The sequence below is a fragment of the Phoenix dactylifera genome, chromosome 4 (assembly GCF_009389715.1).
Source record: "Phoenix dactylifera cultivar Barhee BC4 chromosome 4, palm_55x_up_171113_PBpolish2nd_filt_p, whole genome shotgun sequence".
In the NCBI taxonomy this organism is placed as follows: domain Eukaryota; kingdom Viridiplantae; phylum Streptophyta; class Magnoliopsida; order Arecales; family Arecaceae; genus Phoenix; species Phoenix dactylifera.
In genome coordinates, this window is record NC_052395.1 from 18,434,417 (window position 1) to 18,456,531 (window position 22,115).

Consider the following 22,115-nt stretch of genomic DNA (forward strand, 5'->3'; position numbering starts at 1 on the left):
CTTTTTCTAATAAAAAAAGATACTAATATTACTTAATTTCATCTTGATCTCAAATAAAAATTTAGAAAGCATGCGTCCTTTTAAATCTACTGTTGCATGTTTAGAGAATGTTGGAATTCGTCATGCATCCTCACATAATTTATAATGAAGCACATAGATGATAAGTGTTACGGGGGAAATAAGCCGCCATGCCCCACGTGACCGGCACGCGCGCCCAGGAAGACTACGGCTGCCCTTTGATCCAGCAATCCGACCCCGAGGCGGATATCCTCGGCTCCGCAGCCCGACCCCGAGTCGGCTGCCCTTTGATCCAGCAATCCGACTCCGAGTCGGATATCCTCGGCTCCGCAGTCCGACCCCGAGTCAGCTGCCCCTTGATCCAGCGCTCCGACCCCGAGTCGGAGATCTCTTGATAACGACAGGCTATTCCCCAGAGGCACGCCGCGGCCTCCTGCTCCACTACTCCCTGCAACGGCTGTATCCGATGCTGCTCCACGATCTCCTGCATCAGCCGTACAAAGCGGAGCCCCACTATGCCCTGACGTGGCCGTACCCGGTGCTGCTCCACGACGCCCTGTAACGGCCATGTCAGTGGCCACACCATCGTGCCCCACGATAACGAACCCCCCTGAGAGACCCCCCAGCCAGGTATATATGCGGCTGGGGGGAGAAAGGGGGGAGGTGAGCAATATCTCCCAGAGCACTCTCTTACTTACGATTATCACCACTCCTCCTCCTCCAATCTCCTCTGACTTGACCGTCGGAGGGCCATCACCACCCTGGTGGTGGTGCAAGGCTTGTTTGCAGGTTTCTTGGCGGAAGGTGGAGCGCAACCAACACCAACCAAGACAACTCAGACGGAACCCCGTTCACACCGCAGTGCCAATCGTTCACGGTTTGGACCACCAGCAACAGTTGGCGCTAGAGGAAGGGACCGAATCTTAGAACGATCGTAATGGCACGGCGAGGTGGTCGTGGAGCTTCCAATGCTTCCGGTCGCGGAGCCTCTCGCGCCTCCGGCCGAGAGGCTGCTGCGTCCCCAATGCACTCTCAGCAGCACTCCACCGCCCCTTCTCCCATTCAGACGGTCGAAGCTGCTCAGTTCGACCAGCTAGCCCAGCAGGTTCGCACCCTCGCGGAGGCAGTGCAGAATCTACAGGGTGTGATCTCTCGGGTGCCGCAACGGGCTCAGGAGCCGCTGCCCCCCGAGCACTCGCCTCTTCCTCACAACCCGCGCTCCTTCCTCTCCCATGGAGAGGAGCGCCGGCGCGAGGAGGATTCTCGAGTGCGGTCCATTCTGCCAGGACCTTCTCATCGGAGCTGTGCGGGGTACGAGAGGCGGACCCGGGCGCGTTCTCAGACACCCCAGTCCTCGAGGGGCCCGCACTCCAGTCGGTCCCCCTCGCGCCGCTCCTTGTCCCCCACCCACCGGTCGCGCTCCCTGGACCGGCGGGTGGACGATCTCCACAGACAACTCCAGGTCCTGAAGGGCCACTCCAAAGATCCCTTCGCTGACTTGGAGATCTCCTCCCAGCCGGCGCTTGCCTCGAGGATCCTGCGGACCCCGAACCCGCCGGGGTTCAAAATGCCGGCGATCGAACCCTACGACGGGGCGGCGGACCCGCGGGACCACGTGGAGAGTTTCAGGACTCTTATGCTCCTCCATGGAGCATCGGATCCGCTCCTCTGCAAGGCCTTCCCGGCGACCCTCCGTGGCCCGGCAAGGGCATGGTTCGCCGGCCTGGAGGCTAACTCCATCCAGTCCTTCGACCAGTTCACCCGCTTCTTCATCAGCCATTTCGCCGTCAGTAGCAGGCGGCGACTGGTCTCCGACTCCCTCTTTGATGTCCGGCAAAACGAGGGAGAAAGCCTGCGGGATTATCTCACCCGCTTCAACAAGGCTACACTGGAGGTCCGGAACCTGAGCCAGGAAGTGGCTCTCTCAGCCCTGAAGCGTGGCTTCCGGAAGGGCAGACTCACCTTCTCCCTGGACAAACGCTTGCCGCGGAGCTTCCCGGAGCTGTTATCTCGGGCAAACCAGTATGCAGACGCCGAGGAGGCAGCATCCCACCGGAACAAGGAGGCCGCCGAGGCCCCTCTAAAGCCCGGGAAGAAAAGGCGAAAAGAGGCACCCCAGAGGAGGAGCCCGACGCCTCAACGCCGGCGCAGAAGCCCGTCACCAGCAAGGAACCACGGCGCCACACGCCCTCGTTCTCCGCACCGACGCTTCAACCGGTACACCCCACTCCTGGCCCCCCGGGCCCAGATCCTCATGGAGGTCAAGGGGCGGGAGGACCTCCCGGTCCCGAGGCAGATGAAGAAGATCCCTGGGAGGAGGCCTTCTCGGGCGTACTGTGAGTACCACCGAGACCATGGCCACGATACCGAAGACTGCTTCCAGCTTCGGGACGAGATCGAGGCTCTCATTCGCCGAGGGCGTCTCGGTCGATATGTAAACGACCGACGTCCCCCGGCAGACCCGCGTCCGGCCGACCCGGCCCCTCAGGAGCCTCGGGAGCAGAATCGACCCGTTGCGGGAGTGATCCACACCATCACTGGGGGCTGCTCTCGGCCCGTGAGGAACGCAGGGGGCTCGGCGGAAGCATCAGGAGTGGCCGTCGCGAAGAGGCAGCGGGTCGGAAATGTAATCACTTTTTGTGATGAAGATGTAAAGGGGGTTCAGACTCCCCACGATGACGCCATGGTGATCTCTCTCACTATGGCGAACTATGATGTAAGGCGTGTTCTTGTGGATAGTGGAAGCTCAGCTGATATTTTGTATTACGAGGCCTTCCAAAAGATGAGCTTGTCCCGACAATTGTTGCACAAAACATCCACCCCCCTCATAGGATTCACTGGAGACGCTATCTCGGCCGAAGGTGTCATTGAGCTGCCTGTGACTGCGGGCGTTGCACCCGCAGAAGCCACGGTGCGACTCGGGTTCTTGGTCGTCCTTGTCCCCTCGGCCTACAACGCTATCCTCGGACGACCCGGACTGAACGCCCTTCGCGCGGTGGTTTCTACCTACCATTTGCTCATGCGGTTCCCCACGGCGGCCGGGATTGGAGAGGTCCGAGGTGACCAACCAACCGCACGGCAGTGTTTCCTAGCAACTCTCAAAGGGAAGAAGCCCATGGAGGCCCTGAGCGTCGAGTCCCTTGACGCCAGAGACGAAGTGGCCTTGCGGCACGGGGAGCCGGCCGAGGGCGTAATTGAAGTTCCCCTCGAAGAAGGCCGCCCGGACCGCACGGTCCGGGTCGGTGCCAACCTCGACTTGGAAGCTCGGCTCCGGTTAGTGGAATTCCTCCGAGCCAATGCTGATGTGTTTGCCTGGTCGGCGGCCGATGTACCTGGGATCGACCCGGAGGTCATTTCTCACGCCCTCAACGTCGACCCGACCCACCGACCAGTAAAGCAAAAGAAGAGACACTGTGCCCCGGATCGGATTCGGGTGGTCGACCAGGAGGTAGACAAACTCTTGGAGGCAGGTTTCATAAGGGAAGTGAGCTACCCCGAGTGGCTGGCAAACGTCGTACTTGTCCGGAAGGCGAGCGGAAAGTGGAGGATGTGCGTCGACTACACCGACCTGAACAAGGCGTGCCCCAAGGATAGCTTTCCGCTTCCGCGAATAGACCAACTGGTCGACGCGACTTCCGAATATCAGCTGCTGTCTTTCATGGACGCCTTCTCCGGCTACAACCAAATAATGATGGCTCCACAGGACGAGGAGAAAACGGCCTTCATAACAGACAGGGGGCTGTACTGTTACAAGGTAATGCCTTTCGGTCTGAAGAACGCTGGCGCTACTTACCAGCGCCTCGTCAATAAAATCTTCAAGGAGCAGATCGGCCGGAACATGGAGGTGTACGTGGACGATATGCTGGTAAAGAGCCGCCATGTGGATCAGCACATTGCGGATCTGGAGGAGACCTTCGCCACCTTGCGGAAGTTTCGTATGAAGCTAAACCCAGCGAAGTGCGCCTTTGGTGCTTCGGCCGGGAGGTTCCTCGGCTTCATTGTCAACCAGCGGGGGATCGAGGCCAACCCGGACAAAATCAAGGCCATCCAAGATATGTCCCCTCCGACCAAAGTGAAGAAGGTTCAGGAGCTCGCTGGGAGGGTCGCCGCGCTCGGACGATTTTTGGCAAAATCGGCCGAACGCTGCCAATCGTTCTTCAAGGTGTTGAAGCGCCCGAAAGACTTCCTCTGGACGGCTGAATGTCAAGTGGCGTTCGACCAGCTCAAGGAGTACATGGCGTCTCCTCCCCTGCTGTCCAAGCCGCAAGAGGGGGAGATGCTCTACCTTTACCTGGCGGTCTCCCCAACCGCAGTCAGCGCAGTACTGGTTCGGGAAGAGGCAAAACTTCAGAAGCCCGTGTACTACACCAGCCGAGTCCTCCGGGATGCCGAGACGCGGTACACGAAGGCTGAAAAGATCGCCTTCGCGCTGCTGACTGCGACCAGGAGGCTTCGCCCCTATTTCCAGGCTCATTCTGTCACCCTTTTGACCGATCAACCACTGCGGCAGATCCTCAGCAATCCTGAGAATGCGGGACGGCTGGTGAAGTGGGCAGTAGAACTTGGTGAGTTCGACATCCGCTACCAGCCCCGGCCCGCCATCAAGGCCCAGGTGCTCGCGGACTTTCTCGCTGAGTGCACTGTGCAGGAGACGGAACCTAGGCCGCCGGAAACACCCAGCCTCGATCTCCCGATCTGGACGCTCCACATTGACGGGTCGTCGAACCCTGAAGGTGGAGGGGCTGGGCTGGTCCTTACCAATCCCGATGGAGTGATAGCCGAGTATGCCTTGAGGTTCGGATTTCCAGTGACCAACAATGAGGCGGAGTACGAGGCCCTAGTCACGGGACTCAAACTCGCCAAGGAGCTCGGCATCCGGCGTCTGAAGGTCTTCACCGACTCCCAGCTGGTGGTCGGGCAGGTTCGAGGGGAGTTCGAGGCACGGAGCCCGACCATGCAGAGCTACGTCCGGAAGGTGCAAGCACTCATTCCCGACCTCGGCAGTATTGACATTCAGCAGGTCCCAAGGAGCGAAAATGCTAGGGCCGACAGGTTGTCCCGCTTGGTGGGCGCTGAGGCACACAACTTGTCAAGGGCGATATACCTGGAGACCCTATATGCCCCGAGCATCGGCGAGGCTGAAGCGGTAATGGCAATTGATCCGGAACCATCTTGGATGGACCCGCTTGTAGCTTACCTCGCCGAAGGGATCCTCCCCGAAGATGAAGATCAAGCTCGGCGACTTGTTATGAAGTCCACCCACTACGTACTCTACGAAGGAAGGCTGTATCGGACCTCGTTCACCGCCCCCCTCTTAAGGTGCCTCCGCCCTTCGGAGGCGGCTTACGCCCTCAGCGAAGTCCACGAAGGCATCTGCGGATCGCACCTGGGGGCTAGGTCCCTGGCACATAAGATCATGAGGCAAGGCTACTATTGGCCGACCTTATTGGAAGACTCAAAGGATCACGTACGGAAATGCGACGCCTGCCAGCGCCACGCCAACATCCAGAGAGTCCCCTCTGTTCCCTTGGCGCCAATCACCGCCCCATGGCCCTTTGCACAGTGGGGAATGGATATCCTCGGACCATTCCCCATCGCTTCGGCCCAGCGGAAATTTTTGATTGTCGCCATCGACTACTTCACCAAGTGGGTGGAGGCAGAGCCACTGGCCACCATCACGGAGGCGCAAGTCCGGAAGTTCGTAAAGAAGAACATCATTGTCCGATTTGGGGTACCTCGGGTCCTCATCTCGGATAACGGTCGACAGTTTGATAACAAGAATTTCCGAGACTTCTGCGAGGAGTTCGGGATCGAACATCGGTTCACGTCCGTGTCGCATCCACAAACCAACGGCGAGGCCGAGGTCACAAATCGGACAATCCTCCAAGGTATCAAAGCGCGGATCGGACGGACGGGGCAAGCTTGGGTCGAGGAACTCGAGAATGTCCTTTGGGCGTATCGGACCACGCATCGGACTCCTACCGGGGAGACGCCTTTCAGCCTAACCTATGGCACGGAAGCCGTTGTCCCCGTAGAGCTCGGACTTCCCTCACCTCGGGTAGCCGCACACCGACCCGAGGCCAACTCGGAGCAACTCCGAGGGAACCTGGATCTCTTGGAAGAAGCAAGGGAAATGGCGCAGGTTCGGATGGCAATGTATCAGCGGAGGGTGGCCCGATATTACAACTCCAAAGTCCGACCGAAGCTTTTCAGAATTGGAGATCTGGTGCTGAGGCGAGCTAAGGCATCTCAACCTACGGAAGGTGGGAAGCTAGCGCCGAATTGGGAAGGCCCGTATAAAGTTCGTTGGGTAAACCGACCTGGCTCCTACCAGTTGGAAGCCCTAGATGGTCGAGAAATTCCAAGGGGCTGGAATTCCGCTAACCTGCGGATGTATTACCAGTAGAACAACAAGGCCAGAAAGACAATTTGAAAAGGTGCAACACTTTTCATTTCAATAATTTCTGGTTACAATGGCGTGCTCGTGTGATTACAAGGAATTCCCAGAGGGGAATTAGGGAGTAAAGAAAGCAAAGAAGAGGTGGAGAATCTGTGGAGCTGAGGACCGAGGATCCCAAACCCTCAATCCAAAGCAGCTGCAATCCCACCGGAAGTGGGTGCTTCTAACCGGAGGCGCCATCCAGCACCTCACCAAAAAGACGAGGAGCCGCCGCAGAAGAAGCTCCCGCTGCCCCCAGGGGAACGCCGCCTCCAAAGGATATTCCCATCCTCCCCAGTGGTAGGAAAGAGAAGGAATACGAGGGGGAAGAGCATATGGAGGCGCGGTCCCGGACTGAGCGTCTGGTGCAGAGCTCGATCGGGAGGCTGAACTTCAAGGAGGGGAGATGTGATCCCGGATGAAACGCCTAGAGCGGAGCTCCGCCGGGAAGACCCTCCTTGTTGATCCCAGATGAAACGGCTAGTTGGCTGAAGTCGCAAGGGGAGCGTCTCCCCTTTCCTTCAACAGGAGTCTCTCAGTCATATGCCAAGGAGGAGGTCCGCGATCCATGGCAACCTGAACAGCTCCGGCTTGGCAAACTCCATCGTACCTGCACCTGTATTTATAGCCAAACTGCGGCCCCCTGGTCGTTCCGATGCGGGTGGCTCCAATAAATGCAGGCGCATTGAAACCGGAGCCGTTCCGGCTCCCGAGGCGTATCTCCCCGCGATTTCCTAAGCGTCATTCTCCTTAAACCGCATTCTTTGTGCAGGACAATCCGGGTGTCATGTACCCCTAGGTCCACATATCTCCGCTCGCGCCCAGGCCGTATCCTCCTCGAAGAACCCGCGTATCGCGGCCGCTCAACTAACACTCCTCGCAAGCAGCAGCTGGTGATCCGATTTCCCAGGTAACGCATTAATTAGCGTTTAATGCCCTTCTCGTGTTCCCCCAGGCAACGCTTGAGAAAAGGAGAAACATGATCGCGGCTGGCCACGGAGAAACCCCGTCGGGCAGCGAGCGACAAGCGCACGACCAGCGAGCGGAATTTCCCGAGGCTCGGCCCTCGGATGCCTGGCTAGCCCGATGATCATCCCGGGAGCAGACTAGCCGGAAGCCCCGACCGGTCGCCTCGGCTTGCGCCAGCCTTGGCCGACCAACGAGTGGAATTTCCCGAGGCTCGGCCCTCGGATGCCTGGCTAGCCCGATGATCATCCCGGGAGCAGACTAGCCGGAAGCCCCGACCGGTCGCCTCGGCTTGCGCCAGCCTTGGCCGACCAACGAGTGGAATTTCCCGAGGCTCGGCCCTCGGATGCCGGGCTAACCCGATGATCATCCCGGGAGCAGACTAGCCTGAAGCCCCGACCGGTCGCCTCGGCTTGCGCCAGCCTTGGCCGACCAACGAGCGAAATTTCCCGAGGCTCGGCCCTCGGATGCCAGGCTAACCCGACGATCATCACGGGAGCAGACTAGCCTGAAGCCCCGACCGGTCGCCTCGGCTTGCGCCAGCCTTGGCCGACCAACGAGCGGAATTTCCTGAGGCTTGACAACCCTCGGATGCCAGGCTAACCCGACGATCATCCCGGGAGCAGACTAGCCTGAAGCCCCGACCGGTCGCCTCGGCTTGCGCCAGCCTTGGCCGACCAACGAGCGGAATTTCCTGAGGCTTGACAACCCTCGGATGCCAGGCTAACCCGACGATCATCCCGGGAGCAGACTAGCCTGAAGCCCCGACCGGTCGCCTCGGCTTGCGCCAGCCTTGGCCGACCAACGAGCGGAATTTCCTGAGGCTTGACGGCCCTCGGATGCCTGGCTAGCCCGATGATCATCCCGGGAGCAGACTAGCCGGAAGCCCCGACCGGTCGCCTCGGCTTGCGCCAGCCTTGGCCGACCAACGAGTGGAAGGTCCCGAGGCTCGGCCCTCGGATGCCAGGCTAACCCGATGACCATCCCGGGAGCAGACTAGCCTGAAGCCCCGACCAGTTGCCTCGGCATGCGCCAGCCTTGGTCGACCAACGAGTGAAATTTTCTGAGGCCTAACCCTCGGATGCCTGGCTTAGCGCCGGAAGAATTTCCTGAGGCCTAACCCTCGGATGCCTGGCTTGGCGCCGGAAGAATTTCCTGAGGCCTAACCCTCGGATGCCTGGCTTAGCGCCGGAAGAATTTCCTGAGGCCTAACCCTCGGATGCCTGGCTTAGCGCCGGAAGAGTTTCCTGAGGCCTAACCCTCGGATGCCTGGCTTAGCGCCGGAAGAATTTCCTGAGGCCTAACCCTCGGATGCCTGGCTTGGCGCCGGAAGAATTTCCTGAGGCCTAACCCTCGGATGCCTGGCTTAGCGCCGGAAGAATTTCCTGAGGCCTAACCCTCGGATGCCTGGCTTGGCGCCGGAAGAATTTCCTGAGGCCTAACCCTCGGATGCCTGGCTTAGCGCCGGAAGAATTTCCTGAGGCCTAACCCTCGGATGCCTGGCTTAGCGCCGGAAGAGTTTCCTGAGGCCTAACCCTCGGATGCCTGGCTTAGCGCCGGAAGAATTTCCTGAGGCCTAACCCTCGGATGCCTGGCTTGGCGCCGGAAGAATTTTCTGAGGCCTAACCCTCGGATGCCTGGCTTAGCGCCGGAAGAATTTCCTGAGGCCTAACCCTCGGATGCCTGGCTTAGCGCCGGAAGAGTTTCCTGAGGCCTAACCCTCGGATGCCTGGCTTAGCGCCGGAAGAATTTCCCGAGGCCCAACCCTCGGATGCCTGGCTTAGCGCCGGAAGAGTTTCCTGAGGCCTAACCCTCGGATGCCTGGCCTAGCGCCGGAAGAATTTCGGGAGCCAGGAGTCAGCAAGACGCTACCGAGAGTTAAAAGAAAAAGAAGGACGAAGGCGAGATGAAGAAACATTCAACTAGCATTAATTTTCATTGTTTCAAGGCCGAGGCCCATACAATTTGGCAAAACCCCGGTATACAAAAAAAAAAAGAGAAGACAACGAAAGGTACAAGAGGTCAGCTTGGAGGAACTCCCGGGTCGGGAACGTCGGGCTCGTCCGCAGGAGGTAGGGAAGCAGCAGGAGAACCAGCAGGCAATGGCGCCGGAGAGGAGTCGAGAAGGAAAATCTCGCTCAGGTCAACTTCGGGGTACTTAGCCGACACCCTTGCCAGGCCCTCCTCGAAGCCTAAGATAAAGGCTTCGGCCCCCGCGTCCGACGCGTCACGGACAAACTCGTCGGACTGACGATAGGTCTGTACTGCCTCCGACATATCATGAGCGAACTCGGCGGACTGGCGATAAGCCTCTACCGCCTGACGCCCGATTTCCGCACTCCTCTCGGCCAGCGCCGCCTCTGCCCGCTCCATAATCTGGGCTTTCGCCTCCAAGACCTTCGCCACAATCCGGCTTTCCGCCTCGGTGGAGACCCTCAGCAGCTCAACCCGAGCCTCCTTGTGCTTCGCTTCGGCAGCAATGCGAGCAGCCTCAGCCTCCGTCAGGCGCGAATGAAGCTCCTGATCGCTCGCACGGAACTTCTCCAAGGCCGGCTCCAATTCGCCCAGCTTAGCTTCAAGAGACCGGATTCGGTTGCGGGCGTCGTCGGCTGACCGCTGGGCCTTCTCCCACCTCTCCCGGTAGTCGGCAGCCTTCCGGGACTGCTTCTCGGCCCGCTCATCCGCCTTCTTGACCTCGCCCTCGAGACCCGAGGCAACCTTGAGCTGCTCCTGAGCCTCCAACAGTTGCTTCTCGAGGGCAGCAAAGCCGAGTGCCCGCTCTTCGGCCTCCCGGAGCCTCGCCTCGAAGTCCCCGGTCGTCCTGCCTGCCACAGCCTGGCCTTCCTTTTCCACTGCTTTCAGCCGGTCCTCGGCCTTCGCCAGAAGCCCCGCCTGTTCCTTGTAGCACTCCTCCAGACGGATCATGTACTGGGCGAGCTAAGAAATAGGAAAAATAAGGGAGTCAGGCGGAGAACAACAGAGCCAATAAATGGTGAAAAGCGGCCAGAAGAACACTCACCGACATGAGACAGACACAGCTGGCAGCCCCAACGTCAGAGACCTCCAACTCCCGGACCCGCCGACGGTCCTTCTCCAGCAGCACTGTTTCGATGAGATTTCGGGCGCCATCGGTAGTGAAGGCAGACCCCGATTTCTCCCCAGAGCTGGACGGTGGTTCTGCAGCCTTACCCCTATCCATCGCCTGGGGAAGAGTCCGGCCGATCGCGCTCGGGGCGGGGGTCACCCCAGGAATTGATAGGGTCTCGCTCGGTCGGGGCCTCGGCGCGTCCCTCCTCGAGTCATCAGGAGCCGACCGAGTCGGAGGCCGGGTCGGGGACCGATCACGTCCGACCCGTCCGTCTCGGGCAGGCTCGGATGATACCTCCGGAGTAGCGGCAATCTTACCACCGGAGGGCTGATACAGCGTCAGCTGCCGGTCTGTGCCCACGACATCTCCCTGATCGGTGGGCCCGGACTCGTCGGTCGGCGTCGGAGGCACCTCCTTACGGGACCTCTTCGCCGGTGGGGCCCCGCTCGGAAGAGCTCGTTTCCTCCTCTGGGCTGCTTCCAGCAGGGACGCCCTACCAACAGCCTTTGTCTTCACCGACCGCATGACGTCGTCGATCTCTGCAAAAAGGACGGGATAGTCGGAGACGGAGAAACCAAAGGAAAGAACGGGACGAAAGAAGGGAAAAAGTCAAGAAAGAATCGGTGGCGGACTCACGGTCGGTGGGGACCGAGCTCAGACCGACATTCACCAAAGTATCCTCGGAAATAAGGCGGGCCACCGGGGGGAGCTGGCCCTCGGCAACCAACCCCTTCAAGGCGGCCAAGCCATCGGACTCCTCCCTTGACAGTCTCGATAGGCCGATCGGAGACTTCATCGGGGTCTCCCAGGTCGCCCTGATTTCCCAAGAGGGATCTGCATCAACAAAAAAGAAGCGCTCCTTCCATTTGTGAATGGAGGTAGGAGCCTCCTTGACAAGGCCGCATCCTCGCCGCGCTGCGAAGCACCACCACCCTTTGTCCTGGGGGTGGCCGCTCAGGCTGTAGAACTCCCAAAAAACATTCAGGGTGGCGGGGATCTCGTGCATACGGCAGAGAACCTGGAAGACCGTCAGGGCCCGCCACGAGTTCGGCACCAGTTGCGTCGGTGCCACTCTTAAACCCCGTAGCACCTGCATGACCAAATCCGAAGGGGGGAAGCGGAACCCGGCCTGGAGAATGCCCTCATTGATGGCGATCTTCCCTGGAGGAGGATGGGACATCCTCTCCTCAGGCCCCAGGAGCGTGGCGTTGCAGGCCTCGGGAAGGTGGTACCGAGCCACAAGTCTGTCTAAGTCTGTGGCGACCAGCTCCGACTTAATTTGGTCTGCTCTCACTTCGCCCATTCCTAATGGCCAATAAACCTACGGTCAGGACGGGGACAGGAAGGGGGGAAAGACCGGAGCGACTGGAGTACACTAGTATAAGAGGGGAAAGTATGGAGAGCCCTAAGCAGAAGAATGGGGAAAACTCACCGGAAAAGAGGTAAGAACGGCTCCGAGAGCGCCAAAGGAGAAACGAGCGAACAGTCCGACGGCAGCAACAGCAGCGCAAAGGGGAAACTTGAAAATATCTGTAAAGAAGAAGACGGACGGGGAAAGGCCCCCGATTAAATAGGCGGAAAGGCAAGTGACGCCTCAATGACGCCAGAGGACGCCTGGCTGCCGAAGGGTCGCTCGCGCCCCAAAGGCGAATCGACACCATTAAGGAAGGATGTCCGCCGAAATCCTCAGACTGCCAGGTCAGCAATAACCGCCATACGCCATAAAAAGGGCGGGGAGCTCGAAGCGCGCGCGCCTCTCCGAGGAACGGCGGCAATCCCGAAACATCACTCCCTTCACCTGTTCCCCTTCTGGTTCCAGGCTCGGAAGTGGGGGGCTACTGTTACGGGGGAAATAAGCCGCCATGCCCCACGTGACCGGCACGCGCGCCCAGGAAGACTACGGCTGCCCTTTGATCCAGCAATCCGACCCCGAGGCGGATATCCTCGGCTCCGCAGCCCGACCCCGAGTCGGCTGCCCTTTGATCCAGCAATCCGACTCCGAGTCGGATATCCTCGGCTCCGCAGCCCGACCCCGAGTCAGCTGCCCCTTGATCCAGCGCTCCGACCCCGAGTCGGAGATCTCTTGATAACGACAGGCTATTCCCCAGAGGTACGCCGCGGCCTCCTGCTCCACTACTCCCTGCAACGGCTGTATCCGATGCTGCTCCACGATCTCCTGCATCAGCCGTACAAAGCGGAGCCCCACTATGCCCTGACGTGGCCGTACCCGGTGCTGCTCCACGACGCCCTGTAACGGCCATGTCAGTGGCCACACCATCGTGCCCCACGATAACGAACCCCCCTGAGAGACCCCCCAGCCAGGTATATATGCGGCTGGGGGGAGAAAGGGGGGAGGTGAGCAATATCTCCCAGAGCACTCTCTTACTTACGATTATCACCACTCCTCCTCCTCCAATCTCCTCTGACTTGACCGTCGGAGGGCCATCACCACCCTGGTGGTGGTGCAAGGCTTGTTTGCAGGTTTCTTGGCGGAAGGTGGAGCGCAACCAACACCAACCAAGACAACTCAGACGGAACCCCGTTCACACCGCAGTGCCAATCGTTCACGGTTTGGACCACCAGCAACAATAAGTTATTACTAACTCATGCAAGTGTATTTTGTATTTTCTCTTGTATGATGCATGGCTTAGCAATTTGAGGAGTTCAAAGAATTTCAGCAGAGGCCAGCTTCATGTAGTAATCTAAGCAATCCAAAGTTTGACCTATGGACTAACCCATTTTGCCTCTCTACTTAAATCGATCTCGACAAACTTAACATTTCCAAGTATGAGAGCATAGTCTTAACAGACAACTTCTAGTCCATTTGATGGATCCTCTAGTATGACTTGTTGAAGGCGAACCTTACATAAAGATGGAAATGGGCCAGGGCCTGCTCGAGGCCTGTTGGACCTACCAATTTCGTGTTGGCTTTTAAGCCCAGCCCAAGAATGTTAAGGCCAATCTTGGGCTTGGAAATCGAACATCAATAGAGTTTTCACGTTCAGGTCAATGCTTGCCGCTCTCATCTCTCTCTACAATCTCATCTCTACCCTTTCTTATCTTCCCATCACTCTTTACTCTCCATCAATCTCCCTATCTCTCCCTGTCTCTCTTGATGTGTCTCTTGCATCAAGTTTAGGTTGGGTCTGGCTCATTTGGGCTTCGAGCTGGACTCGAGTTTGAGCTTTATAAATATTTTTGGATTTTGGCCCAGTCCAAAGTCCAAAAAATATTTTTGGACGAGACATGGCGCAGCTTGTTTCCGTCATCCTATGGGTGAAGTTATGTGAAAGACAACTCTTAGGATATGAACTCTATCTATTTAAATAAAGCAAGAGAGACTAATGGCTGCCTAATGTATGGGTATCAACGAGGGAAAACCAAGTTGGGTATCCTCAACGATATATCCTTTAGCAATCGAGCCCTCGGGATAGGCTTGATTGTGTATATAATCCTTTAAGCACACAAGAAACCTTCAACAAGAAATTTTTAAGATCAATATCAACACCGATTTGATTTATAAATATGGACATTAGAGTTTAGCAAAATCACCTCTCAATAGGATACATCCATCGGTAGTAAACTGGTCCACTAAGTTTAGCTTCCGCTGCTAAGTGAATGAGTAAATGAACCATAATAGTAAAAAATCTAGGAGGGAAGATCTTTTTCATATGGCATAATGTAAGGGCAACATTAGACTCCAATTGATTCAAGAACTTTTGAACATAATGCCTTAAAAAATGATGACAACTAAAAAACAATTACAAGAACTTGTTTCAGCGTTGATGATCTTAAAGTCAATGGAAATGTATCTTGCATCAAAATATAACCATCGTGACTTTTAAGATTTGAAAGTTTTTGCTTTTTAAGATTTACGCATCGTGAAATATTTGATGTATACCCATCAAGAACCTTCAAATTTTTCAGAACCATTAGAAAAAGATCCTTCTCTTGAGTAGACATTGTGTAACATGCAGGAGGTATAAAAATTTATTATTGGTAAGCTCTTTCGAATAAAGCTCTTATCGTATACCCATGTCTTTCAAATCAAGATGCGCTTTCAAGTTGTCTTTGGTCTTTCCATCAAGATTTAACAATGTTCCCATCAAGTTATCACAAATATTCTTCTCTATGTGTATGACATCAAGATTATGTCGAATAAGATTATGCTTCCAATAACGTAAATCGAAAAAAATACTCCTTTTTTTCATAATTGTTCCTGTGTAGAAGCTACCATTGTGTCATCGCCATTTTTCTGTCCATATACGTTGTCATCATTCTCAAAAAAGTTAGCATCCTCTAAAAACTCTAATATTAACCCTTCATTTAATGAGCTGCCAACATCCTCCCTTCCTCTCTTCTTTGAACATTTGGAGACCTTACCGGGTATATAATTGGTGCCATGCATTTGTCTAAGAACTTTGATACCAGTTGGTGAAATAGGGACAGAATGCAACTTTGTGGTACCATCAAATAGATCATGTTGAAATCGAAATAGATGGTTTGGTTCTAACCATCGATAATAGCCCATATAATAGAACTTTCCTCCATATTTTAACTAATACAAATGGGTTGAATCTCCACAAGAAGGACATGCAATACGCCCCATCAATATAATAATTGCCAACGTTTTTATCTAGTGCCGGCAATATAGAATCGGCAAAAATCTTTTTTATTGTAGTGAATCCATTTCAGTGCCATTTTTTATATGAAACGCAAGTTAAATTTTCCAAATTTTCAGCCCAAGCAAGTTACTGGATTTGTTTTAGTATATTTTATATCAAAATATGAAAATACAAATAGAATATGAAACACTGGAGTTTTTATTCGTTACCCATCCAAAATCCTCCTATTTCTAGCATTCCCACACATCTCCACATCCCCAACATTTCCAATTCCCATCATGCCTCATGTATTAAGGAGGTTTTGTTGACTGCCCCTCCTAGTACCCAATACCAACATGCAAATAATAGATGATCATAAGTCAAATAACCATTGATTTATTATTATTATTAATTCAATCTAATTGTATATGATAGTAATAAATCATAGATTTAGGACTCCAATTGTGTCCATGTATATTTGTGTTCTTAAAAATTACTATAACAAAATATATAGAGAGATATATATCATGTTTAGATTGGATGATTGAGGTTTTAAATCATGATGTAAGTTGTTGGATATGATATACTCTAAATTATTTTCAAATAAAAAATCATATGCTTTGAAAACTCCAAACCTATGTATAAACTGGTTCAGAAAATTATATTATTTCATGTTATAACTGTTCAATTTTTGACCAGTGGTTGCAAGCTAGAGATATCCAAACTACATGATTTTTGGTACATAAGCACTTTACAAATATTAAATCAAATGGATGTCAAAATAGACCTATCCAATTTTTTGACCATTTGATGCATAGTTTAGAAATCTCAAAATCATATAATTTTTGTAGTGCAAACATTTTAAAGATAATAGACCATACCTAACAACTTAGATCATTAATGTTAGGTCTGCATCATCCAATTCAAATCTAAAGTTGATCGGGTCTGAGTGGACATCTATTTATCATATGCATGCTTGCGTACAATATACATGCATTCAAGATTTACTGGGTAGTGGTCAAGTCTAGGGGTGGCAAAATATGACCCGACCCGCCAACCCGACCCGTGTTCGACCCGCCATAAACAGGTTTGGGTTTGACCTAAACGGGTTCGGGTCATAAACAGGTCGACCCGTTTAACCTGTTTATTAATTGAGTCGGATACGGATTTTAGATGTCTGACCCGTTTAACCCGTGTAACCTATTTAACTGTTGGGCTGATAGATAAGGGCCACAATCCACAAAGCCCAGGGCCGACCCAACTCCCCGCCTCAGCCCATTTTCTTTGCCTCGGCCCAACTCCCCGCTCGGCCCAATCTCAACGCGAGGGCCACCAGCCGTCCACTGGCTTCACTGCTCCACGCATCCACCATACACGACTTTAGATGGATCTTTTAATTGAGACTTCTCCCGTTCTCCGTTGTTAGGGTGAGGACTGAGGAGTGAGGACTTAGGGTTTGTGCACCGGCGCCCGCCCGAGCTCTATTCCCTCCCTCAGCGTCCCTCTCGAGTGTCTCCCCTCTAGTCTCCTCTCCAGCTTTCCTCCGGAGTCCGGACTCTTCGCCTCCCAAGCCCTCTCCTCCGGACCTTCGCCCTCTCCTCCCCCGTGCCAACAACTTTGGCCTCCCCGTCGACGGCGACCGCGGCGGCTCGACGGGTCTTGGGATTTTTTTGGCTCCCGTCGCCTTCCCTCTCCCTCTTCCGTGCGTGCGAGGTCGGATCCTCTGCTCCACCGAGGTAAGAAAGATCCATCTTTTCTTCTTTCTTCCCTTGATCTTTCCTCTTTTCTTCTCAAATCTGATACGGATTCATCCCTTCCTTCGTTTATTTCTTCGATTTCTAAGTTTTTTTTGTTGTTCTCTTTTCTATTGTGTTCTAGGTCATCGGTCGATGCAGGCTTTATAAGCGATTCATTTCGGTATAATTTCTGGTTTTATTTTCTGGGTGAAGTTGATGATTTCAGTATTTATTTTTTGTTCTTCCGACATTGTCTCTCCTAGAACCTAGATGCTGATATCTATTTTTTTTTCCCTTTTTTGTGGGCTTTCGACTATAATATGATGTTAGGGTTTGGGCCCTTTGGGGTTTACTTCATGTGGCAGAATATTTATGTTGTATGCGTGATTGCGTGGTTGTGATTTTCAGTCATTTTAGTTAATTGGAATTTGTTGCTTAGCAGTTAGCAATGCATTCCTGTTTTGTTACAGGAGCTTGTGACCGAGTTTCAGGGCACATCCAAAGAAGGTAACAGATGAGAAAGCCTTTTGTTTTTCTGTCATCTGGATTAAGCAGCAGTGTATTGATGAATCTTTATGAGGGTTTTTTTTTATTGCATATCTACAGTCATGTTTATTGCACATATCCTCCTTAATATACTTATATTGGTCAGTTCACAAACATTGTGAACTATGCTGCTGTTGATCTTTATGTGTCCTTCCAGGCATGCCATGAAAATGTTCTTGCAGTGCTTCATGGAAGAACAGCTTTCACCTCCTTCTTATCTGCACCAAACACCTGAAACATAACAAGTTCAGTTTAATCATAATGTACCAATAGTTCTTTGCATAACACACCAATCATTATTCCTCCTGACCCACTATCTCATTCAATTTTCTTTGACAATTATCTGAGAACTGTTGTGTCATTTGAATCGGCTGCTTTCCAAATTATGTTTCCGTTCTCTTTTCAAATTATTTTCTTTCTAAATTGGTATTCTGATATAATTTTAAATTATATGATATAGATGGATAATCAGTTCGTGAATATAGAGTTAGAGAGTGATGGTGATAGGGCAAATGAATCGACGCCCTTAGGTTCTAATACAGTTGTATGCGACTCCACACATGGAAAACGTAAAAGAAAGTTGACTTCTCCTGTTTATCAATATTTTCATATAAATGAAGCAACTGAAAAATGCAGGTGTATAAAGTGTGGTACAGAATATTCATTTGGTGGTAAGGCTGGGACCGGAAATCTGAAACGTCATATAGAGAATTGCAGAAAGAACCGTGACATAGGACAAATGATCTTATCACAAGCTCAAGGGTCCATATCAATGTATTCTACTAAGTTTAATCCTGACAAATTTCGTGAATTGCTAACACTTGCAATTATTAAGCATGATCTACCATTCCAGTTTGTTGAGTATGAAGGCATTAGATCTTTATTTGCTTATGTTTCTGAGGAGGCCAAGTTAGTATCAAGGAATACCGTAAAGGCTGATTTGTTGAAATTATATAAAAAGGAGAAGAAAAAATTAGTATTGTGGCTTCATTCAATTCCATCTAGAATAAGTTTAACTTCGAATTTGTGGACCTCCATTACTACCGATGGATATTTATGTTTAACTGCCCATTTTATTGATGATGAATGGGTGTTACAAAAGAAAGTTCTTAACTTTCGCTTCATGCCTCCTCCACATAATGGCATATCTTTATGTGAAATAATTTACAGTTTGTTGATTGATTGGGGGATTGAAAAGAAATTGTATTGCATGACTTTAGATAATGCATCGGTAAATGATGTTTTTGTTAACATGCTAAAGATCCAACTTAATTTGAATAATGCACTTTACTCAGATGGTGAGTTCTTTCATGTCCGATGTTGTGCTCATATTCTTAACTTAATTGATAAAGGAGATAGATGAACCCATCTCTAAAGTTTGTGAAAGTATTAAATATGTGAGAGGTTCACAAGTTCGGAAACAAAAATTTTTGGAATGTGTTAGACAAGTTTCTTTGGACAGTAAAAAAGGCTTAAGGCAAGATGTTCCTACAAGATGGAATTCAACTTTTTTGATGCTGGATAGTGCTCTCTTTTACCGTCGTGCTTTTCTTCATTTGAAATTAAGTGACTCTAATTACAAGCATTGTCCATCTGAAGAGGAGTGGGGTAAAGTTAAGAAGATTAGCAAGTTGTTGAGTGTATTCTATGATGCTACTTTAGTATTCTCCGGAGCTAAATATCCTACATCAAACTTATATTTTCCTTAAGTTTTCTTGATTGAGCTTACTTTAAGGCAAGAGATTCAGAGTGCAGATGCTTTCATACAAAGAATGACACGGCAGATGTATCAAAAATTTGAAAAGTATTGGTCGAATCATAGCTTAATCTTGGCCATGGCAGTTATTTTGGATCCTCGGTACAAATTTCAGTTTGTGGATTACTGTTATAAGAAGTTGAATGGGTATGGTTCTACTGAGAGCATGCACATCCGTGATTGTATGTTTTCTCTCTTTAATCAGTATATGCTTGGTTCTTCTAAAACTCCAATTGCTAGCACATCAACTCATGGATATGTAGAGACCGGTACTTCTTCTGAAACTTCCGAAGCATTTAGAAAAGCAGATGCTTTTAAGGTAATATAATTTTTTTTTAATCTAAAATAAATGTATTGTACTTGTATATGGTATTGTTTCTTATAAATAACTCATTCCATTTTTTCAATAATGTAGGATTTTGATACATTTGAAAGATTTGATTTTGTGACTACTGCCCAGAAGTCTCAATTGGAATTATATTTGGATGAGCCTAGAGTTGATAGGATGTCCAATTTGGATATCCTTGATTTTTAGAAAACCAAACAGTCTTATTATCCTCAACTTTCTCTTATGGCACGTGATATTTTAACTATTCCAATATCTACGGTCGCCTCTGAATCTGCTTTTAGTATCGGTGGGCGAGTACTTGATAAGTATCGTAGTGCTCTTAAACTGGATATTGCTGAGGCCTTGATTTGTACTCGAGATTGGGTGTTTGAAAAGAAAGGTATATGATTTCTCAATTATATTTCTATTATTTTTTGAATGAATTTATTATTAATTATTGCAATATTTCAATGTAGATGTTGAGGAGGCCGAGTTAGATGAGATTGTAGAAGATGTCATAAACTCAAGTTCCTACAATGAAACTCAATCAACTCAATGCTCGGCCAATGTTGAATCCAATTCGTAGTGAGATGAATCATGATCATGGATACTACTTTTTGGTTTTGGTTTAAATATGGATGTTGTTATAGTTTGGGACTTTTTTTAGTTTTGCTTTGACTATGGATACTCCTTTTTTGATTTTTTTGTTGTCATTGGACTTATGCAGTTATGGACCTTATGGCCAATGTGGTTTCCTTTGATATTTATAGCTATTTGGTAGTTTCTTTTGCTAGATTCTATGCAATGCTGTTTTTATTTTTATTCAATAATAGTCTAACTCTTCTTGGGGTAAGTTTTCTGAATTTCTTGAAAGTGGAAGATCTGACCTGTACCAAACCAAAAGTGAAGAGATTGTAAGTTTTTCAGACATTGCAGTGTGGTGAGTTAGTACCTTTCTTGTATGCTTGTATGCTCAGCATGTTGTGGAGGTAAAAAATGTTGATGCTTGTATGCATAAGTTTCAGAAATATATAGTACTTATCAAAACCAATTTTCTGTTAGATGTCTGCAGCAGCATTTGCCAAAGGGCTTCTTGATTTGGAGGGTCAGTTAACTCCAATTCTGGTTCGTTTTCAGTTTTTTTTTTTTTTTTTTTGTATTTTTCATTGTAAATTATTGATAATAGTTTATTAGTTTTACTTTTATCTATCTTATGTGTATCGGCTCATTGCAGATTATTACTCTGCTGATGATCTTGTGGTGAAGCGAAGATCAACTTCATGAATGCAAATGAACAAATACTTTGATATTAGCACGCTCCGAGTAAAATTTCTTTCATTTGTTAAATTCATATTAATACGCCTTTTCTCATAATCATGCCCAACTCTTTTTTTTACATGTTTTATTTCTGAGTTATTTTTCCTAAAATTTTGCAGCAATTAGTTACTTGTTATCTGTTTTGTTAATGACAGGAATACTTGGAATTAGGATCAATCTCAAGAAGCTCAGGACAGCAGAGGAAAAAATTATTAACTCCATCTGATTTGGGTTTAACAAGTCACCGGAAGCACCATCAAGTAAAACATTGGCATTCATACTACGAATCTAGAAGCTTTTCAATAGAGTTGATGCAGCTTAGTTCTTTAGATGATTGACAGGCTTGAGTTTTTGATCAGTGAAAGCGATTGTCTAATTTGTGCTGATGTGGGTGTTTTTTTCCACCTTATTTTTCAGATTAGGACATCTGTTGCCGCTATCTTTGCATTGTGGAAGCCTCATACAGCTAAAAACTAAAATCAGCAAGCAGCCAAGCATATTGATACAACAAAAGCTAGTATGACCATCTTCCTGCATCTGGAGTGTTTGATGCAAACCATTCATTCTTCAGACAGTGGCCAACTACATGACTTTGTTTCTGTTCTCTTTCTATAATATTTTATCACATGAACCATCATTAGGTGGAAAGCTTTTTGTTGTGAACTTATAAGTAATGCATACCAGCAGCTAAGGATTTCGTATTTCAATTGATTTGCTTGTATGTGTAGGATCCGTATATGAAAATTTTGAAAAATCTAAGTTATGTGGTCTTCCGATTGATTCTTTAAGCCTCCGCGTCTTAGATTGTCTGCAACAATTGCCTATAGAATTTTCAAGAGGTATGAATCGGGAAAAATATTATCATGTAAGCAGATTTGTGTATTTGTGCTTTGTCTAGAGCTGGAAAACATAAGGAAATATTAATGAAAAAATGGATCCTGATCATGCTGATATTGAGAAGTGATTGTTAAATTGCATGATGTCAAACCTTCATTTAATTTCTTGGAAGAAAATGCAGACAGCAATCCTACTTGATGTGCTTTCAGGGTTTTTATCAGATTCAACGGGTCAGGTTTAAACAGGTTAAACAAGTTTGGTTGGGCATGTTAAACGGATTTGGTTGGGCAGGTTAAACAGGTTTGGTTGGGCAAGTTAAACGGGTCAGGTTAGGTAGGTTAAACGGGTCGGGTTGGGCAGGTTAAACAGGTCTAAACAGGTTAAACGGGTCAGGTTGGGCAAACAGGTTAAACAGGTCGGGTCGGGTTGGGTAAACAGGTTACCTATTTATTAAACAGGTTAAACAGGTCGGGTCAGGTT

At 50.2% G+C, this 22,115-nt stretch overlaps 1 long non-coding RNA gene across 4 annotated transcripts; it reads left to right on the plus strand.

The window, feature by feature from the left end:
- The first annotated feature begins 16,811 nt into the window (after positions 1 to 16,811).
- On the plus strand, positions 16,812 to 21,505 carry LOC103719347. Of its 4 annotated transcripts, XR_005511616.1 has the most exons (7): positions 16,813 to 16,851; positions 16,994 to 17,032; positions 17,322 to 17,358; positions 19,958 to 20,606; positions 20,716 to 20,804; positions 20,954 to 21,058; positions 21,216 to 21,505. It is a non-coding gene; the product is annotated as an uncharacterized LOC103719347 (long non-coding RNA). The 4 variants fall into 4 exon arrangements; XR_005511615.1 differs by lacking the exon at positions 16,994 to 17,032 and having other exon boundaries at positions 16,812 to 16,851; XR_005511614.1 differs by lacking the exons at positions 16,813 to 16,851; positions 16,994 to 17,032; positions 17,322 to 17,358 and adding exons at positions 18,769 to 19,472; positions 19,569 to 19,881.
- Positions 21,506 to 22,115: the final 610 nt, after the last annotated feature.